Here is a 6,053-nt window from a genome sequence, read left to right as displayed (position 1 = left end):
TAAAAATAAATAAACAACCCCCATGCAGAGCAAGAACCGCGCTCGGCCTATGGCCGCGCGGTTAATAAAAAAAAAATTGCGGTTGACAAAATACGGGAGCAAATTTTATTTGCATATAAAGTAATGTTAATTCCTTGAAGGTTTGATAAATACAGTTACGATCGCGATAAGCCAACTACTTACAAGTCCTATGAACTAGTAAAAGCGGCATGAATGCGCAAAGAAGTTTGTTCACTACGGCTTTCACTCTCGCATCTTTCAACGCTTTCCAGTTTCCGGAATGTGTTTTTTGAAGTTTGTAAACTGGAAGAAGGCGTGACTGTGATTTGACGACACGACTCAGTCAATGTCATGTCTCGACCCAAGGAAATACAGAAATTTGCGGTTGACAAAAACTACGGTCTGCCACCCCGGTAAGGGTCAGTTCGTTGTCAACGGTCGCAGTCGTGGCCACTGGGTGTGGAAGCGTACGTTTAGAAAGCTGCTTTCCTGCAATATTACCGTCTGATGTCGCTCGCAGGACTGCTATTGCGTTGATGGTGGGTTGAGATGAAAGTTCAATCTTTGTCAATTGATTGCGATGTGGAATTGTGACCGTGGGAACATTTTATCTAGGAATGTTTGACTCAAATTGGTGGCACCTGAGAATTTTGTCTCCAGCCTTGGAATTTTATTATACCGTTGACAACCTCGAAATTAAGAAATGGCTCAAATCGCGTCGGATCTGGAAAATAACCACACAGGAAGGAAGTTACCCACGTTGGCAATAAGGTTAGGCTTTTTAATTGAGAATTGGGGCGCCTGTGGTTGAAGTGGCCACAGTTGTTTCCAAACCTAAATGGTCGATCGATGTGCTCGATCTTTGCATACCACACTACGAAATTTCGCGTACAATAAGCGAAAATTACGCTTTTGGTTGAGAATTTTCGCACTGGTCTCGAAAATGCGGCGAATTTTCTCTCTTTGTTTTAGGGAAATGACGCCGGAAACATCGCGAAACGGCGCTCGAATTTTCGAGCGAAATTTCGTCGAAAGTTTGCAGGGACAAAGAACGAAATTCGCGCATTTCGCTCTCATTACTTTTGCACAATACTGTATATTTCGTCGTTACTTGCTTATCTCTGTGACCCCCATTTTTTTATTTGCGGAATAGTAATTAGCACTCTGAGATAGAACGATCTGCAACGTTTTAAAAAATTCATGGGAGCCAATTTTAATAGAGCTTAACCTTAAGATTTCGAGAAAATTGGATTTTAATTAAAAATAAATAAATGCTAAATTTACTATAGTTTGTGGTAATCAGAATGTTATTGACTGATAGTTGATGTCGTAATAATTTCTTTAACGTTAGAAAAAAGTTGAAAGGGGGTGACTGATCATGAGGTGGCCTGAGATCACTCAAAGGAAACCACAGAAAAGTTGTGTTTCTCATTGTTGCATAAGCAGTATTTTGAAGCATCTCATTGCCATAAGCGTCTTGCAAAAAAATGTGTAATGGGGTTTTCTCCCTAATTTTTATTTTGTAAATCTCATTACAAACAATTATTATTGTAGTAGCTGAGGCCTAAAAGAATCCACCTGGGTACCCGAGGACGTATTTAACATAGAGTGCCTGATTAACAGTGCACTAGTTAGTATAATTAACAATAATTATTAATAACATTTATTACTTCACGAGCGGTTGTTGGATATGAGATGGCTATCTATCATCTCACATCCAATATGCGCTTGTGGAATAATAATAATTTATTACTCATGGTGATGATGTTGTTTGTTGTTTCATGTTACTCATTCTAATCATAATTAAGTCGCTCTTTGGCACTGAAAATGAGTTTTTTTAAACCACCCTGCATAAATCTAAACAGTCATGCAGGAAAACATTAATGGGATCAAGAATTCTCTAATTTTGCAAAAATTAAAAAGGAAAATTGATGATGATGGTAATCCCAGTGTGATTTTCCAGCAGAAACCTCATTCATGTGCTTAGCAACAAGAAGAAAATAGAGGTCTAAGTAAATTTTAAACTTGTGCTCGAGTCTTAACCAGAGAGAGTTAGCCTACCAATACAGCTTCCTCGCATCGCCCCGGTCTCTTGCAGGCTAACAGAGAGCTAGCTTAAAGTTTATAGGCGAAAGGAGCTTTGCTTGGAGCTTGTTTGGGTTCTTTATGATAACAAATATTTTGATAATGAAATGACAAAAATAGGCATGCATTGTGGACGCGTGGTTGTGCACAGTGCTTTATTCCATATTGGCAACTGAGCTACATTTTGTCTTCCAGGAGATTCAAGTTGTCTTTACATAATATGTATAAGCTCTAATAGTACACAATATTGTTTTTGTACCATATATCATTATAGTGCCAATTTTAGTAGATGTCTTAGGTAAGTATACCCCTGAGAAGACATGTGGTTACTGGCAAAATGCTAAACCCAGAAAGACTGAAGAAAATAAAGGGGAATCCAGTAACATATTGGCTTTGAGGCTGGCATGTTGATCCATTTTCAAGTTCTCTTTTTGACCACAAGTTTAAGCATGCACTCTGAGCATCTGACAGCTTCTAATACAAAAGTTACCCCCGTCCGGTGGGGTTAGTATCTGGATGGGAAACCCAAAAAAATATACCACTTTGTGCCAGAAACGTAGGACCGAAAATTCTATTTTAACGCTCAAAAATGCAAACCAAGCAAGGCACAGATTTTGTTAGCCTGCCTTATGCAAAACAAATATTGATGCAAAAGTAAATAAATATTGGTACACAATTTTTAGGAAGAGCAGAAGGAAGTTTTCAGGACGGTCGATTGAGAATAAAATATTTTGGCATCATTCAGCAAAAAAAATTGTGGCATGAAAACAACATAAATTTGGAACTGCACATATAAAAAGGTACCATTGGTGAAAAACATTTTGGGAGATTTTTGCTATGTTCAATTTTTCTGTTGTACTTTTGGCTGCACAAGTAAATCACAAAATTGAAAGTGACATCATATTTGGCGGGTGCCGTGATCAAGTTACCTTTTGTGTTTACTCGCGAAGCAAAGGATACATCTGTCTGTGTCAAAATGATGGCAAGACTCAGGGTTTGTCAGTTTGGTTTGTTTTGCTTTTGTTTCAAGTGTTATAAAGTTTGACAAGAAATGTGCGAATTCAACACAAAGATAACAATCTCCCAACTCTTGATCGAGGTTGAACATGTGATATTGTTTCTGAAAAGTCAAAAACTTACACTCAGAGACAAGGTTATTTATCACCAGGTAATTCCATTGTTTTGGAAATAGCAGCTGCTTTATTATTCACCAGCATCACAAATTCTTGCTGATATTGTTTTCCTCATTTTGTTTAAACTCAAGCACGCTTTCCAGGATTTATACAATATGCGCTGCGGGTCCATTAGGCCCCAATTAGACACTCTTACACTCCAGCTGTGACACATGCAAAAATGGGATGATATCACAATTTGTTGAAGAAGTTAGGAAGTTAATTGATCTCTTTATTACTTGCAAGAAAAGGACTATAAAAGGATATGATAAAAATTAGATATTAAGGAATGATGCAATGAATGCCATGTGAATCATTGTCAGCCTCTTAAATCAGATAAAACTATGTTAATGTAGTTCAAAAGGAAGATCATGCATGCAGGTCAAATCAATGTCAACCTAGATTCTCAATTTTCATTGTCTCCAAACTCAACCCTGAGTATTCATGGTTAACTTAACTGTAGATTTTATTATCAAATGACCTGAGTGCCATTTTAACTTACATCATATTCACCACTGCTAAGCATGAAGAAGATAAAAAATGTGAAGAAAAATTAATATCCAGCAAATTCTACATTGCAGAAATGTCAATCAATTAAAAAAAAACATCAATAAATTCATGCTTTTTACAACATAAAAGTGCTGTAAAAATTTGTTGAAGATTGAGCTCTGAGCTTGAAACAACATTCAAGGTACATTTTATCACAGCCAGGAACTTAGTAAGGATCTTTTCAGTGAGGCTCTTGAGTGCATACTCATAACCAATTAAAGCATTCTTAACTTATTGCAGCCTCTTCATGAGCTAGCCATGCATGGTTTCTAATTGGCCAATCCTCAGGGTCCAGGCTTTTGGTAAATGATGATCCTTGAAGCTATCAGGACAGCACAGTTTTATGTAACATCCCAAACATAAGTGTAACAACCCCTACATCAAGTCAACCCTTTAACCCTTTGAGTCTTACTGTGACACTTACACTTTCCACACCAGACGATTTTACCTATCAATGGGGTTGGGGTGGTGGTTTCTAGTAGGGAGACGCATAGATTTTACTCTGTCTAATGCCACACTATTTTAATCGGCAATGGGTTAAAAAATACCTGCCTTTAGAGCGTAAGTATCAATAATAATTATTATGTTAGTATGGGTAATCAAATGGTGACATGTGAAATTAGGGAATAATTTCTGACTCCTTAATTTCCCAAGTTTGGTTAGCTACTAATATCATGGGTGACAAATTATGTTCGTAAGGTGCCAAGTTGCCATGGCAGCATTGTAATTTCACATGTGAAATTAATGAATTAAGGAGTAATTTGTCACCCGCATGTTATTAGTACTCTTACTTCTGCTGTTGCATACAGATTAATGGAATAAGCATAGTCAACCTTCTTTAACTAAAGCTGATGGTGAGGTGGGCTAAAATTTTAGGGGGACTAACATCATAACATCTTTTTTGAAAGCAAGAGTTGGGGAAAAAATCCTATTTTTATTATATAAACACCAATGAAAGACCAAGTGAGCTCATGCAAAAACATGATATCTTCACACGTGAAGATAACATGTTATTTTCACGTGAAAATCACTGTTGCTATGGTTACATATGAAAATCACGCCTTTTGATGCCTTTGGTGAAATGATTTAGTATTTCATTGGTGTTTATATTATAGAATATTACATGGCCACTTGGAGGTACAAAATTTCTTTTCTCATGTTGAAAAATGTTTCATGAGTGAGCGCAGCAAATGAGTGCAATATTTTTTGACACTCAAAAAGAAATTTCGTATCTTCACGCGGCCACATCTTCCCTTTCTTAGAGTGATACTTATAGATTCTACTCTATCTACCCCAGTACGTAACACCAGACAAAATAATTATTTACTAGTCATTGGGGGCAGATTCAGGAGTGAAGCTATTAATTAAAGAAGGGGAAGTTTTGTCCTCTCAAAATTAATAACGTCTAACTTTTCTTGCCAAAGAAATTATAATAATGCACAGATAATTTTATCAACAGTCAACATAGGAAAAATAACATTTAATTAAAAATTTAATCATGATGGCAATGAGGTGTATATAACAATGGGTTTGAAAAATAGAACAGAAGAAGATGGAAGTACTAGTACATGTAGTTAGTAGTAGCAGTAATAGCAGTACAGCAGTTGTACTGGTTGTGGTAAGAGGAGGTTGGACATACACGGTAAACATTCAACTCGTTATAGTTATGATTAGTTGCATCATATCCAATTTACAAATAACTGTGTAAATTATGCCGTAAATAACATTTCAATACAATATTCAGAACAATAGGTCAACATCGTTTACTGAAAAAGTAACTGAAAAAAAAAGGCACATTGTACATCACAAACGACATATAAGGACATACCTAACCTGATACACGAGGCCAAATCCACTCATTGAAGATAGAGGGTTATATTTAGATACAACCTTATCTTATTTTTTTCATCCATGCAGGTCTCCTCAAAGGAAAATTTCCAGGTCTTAGCAGAGGACCTTTCTAGTACATCTGTGGGTAAGTTGACTTTTGCTGGTAGAGTATACTGAAAACAAAGATAATTAAGTCTGCTTTAAACATCGCATTTCACATGTGCTGAATCTAATGCAATGAGAAAAATCAATACCGGTAATCGCATTAGATTCGGCACATGTAAAATGCGACATTTGAGACAGGCCTTAAAGAACTCATGTAGCTCTCCCAAAATCTTAGCAACATAATAAAACCTAATAGAACCATTTTGGCTACAAAAACTTCATATCACTAAAGCAGCTGTCCTTCTGCTTTTT

General features: G+C 36.5%; 1 long non-coding RNA gene across 2 annotated transcripts in view; it reads left to right on the top strand.

Moving 5' to 3' along the window:
- Nucleotides 1-423: 423 nt before the first annotated feature.
- The window catches only part of LOC138019033 (uncharacterized), an 8,969-nt gene continuing 3,339 nt past the window's right edge, over nt 424-6,053 (top strand). Inside the window, exons 1-3 of one of the 2 annotated variants that reach the window (XR_011126097.1) lie at nt 424-539; nt 616-771; nt 5,724-5,781. This is a non-coding gene — a long non-coding RNA (uncharacterized lncRNA). Of the gene's footprint in view, nt 540-615; nt 772-5,723 lie in introns of both variants that reach the window. The other variant, XR_011126096.1, reaches the window with a different exon arrangement.

Source organism: Montipora capricornis, chromosome 10, assembly GCF_036669925.1.
Source record: "Montipora capricornis isolate CH-2021 chromosome 10, ASM3666992v2, whole genome shotgun sequence".
Lineage (NCBI taxonomy): Eukaryota > Metazoa > Cnidaria > Anthozoa > Scleractinia > Acroporidae > Montipora > Montipora capricornis.
The sequence above is the reverse complement of the archived record's forward strand: the minus strand, read 5'-3'. Positions and strand labels throughout refer to the sequence as shown.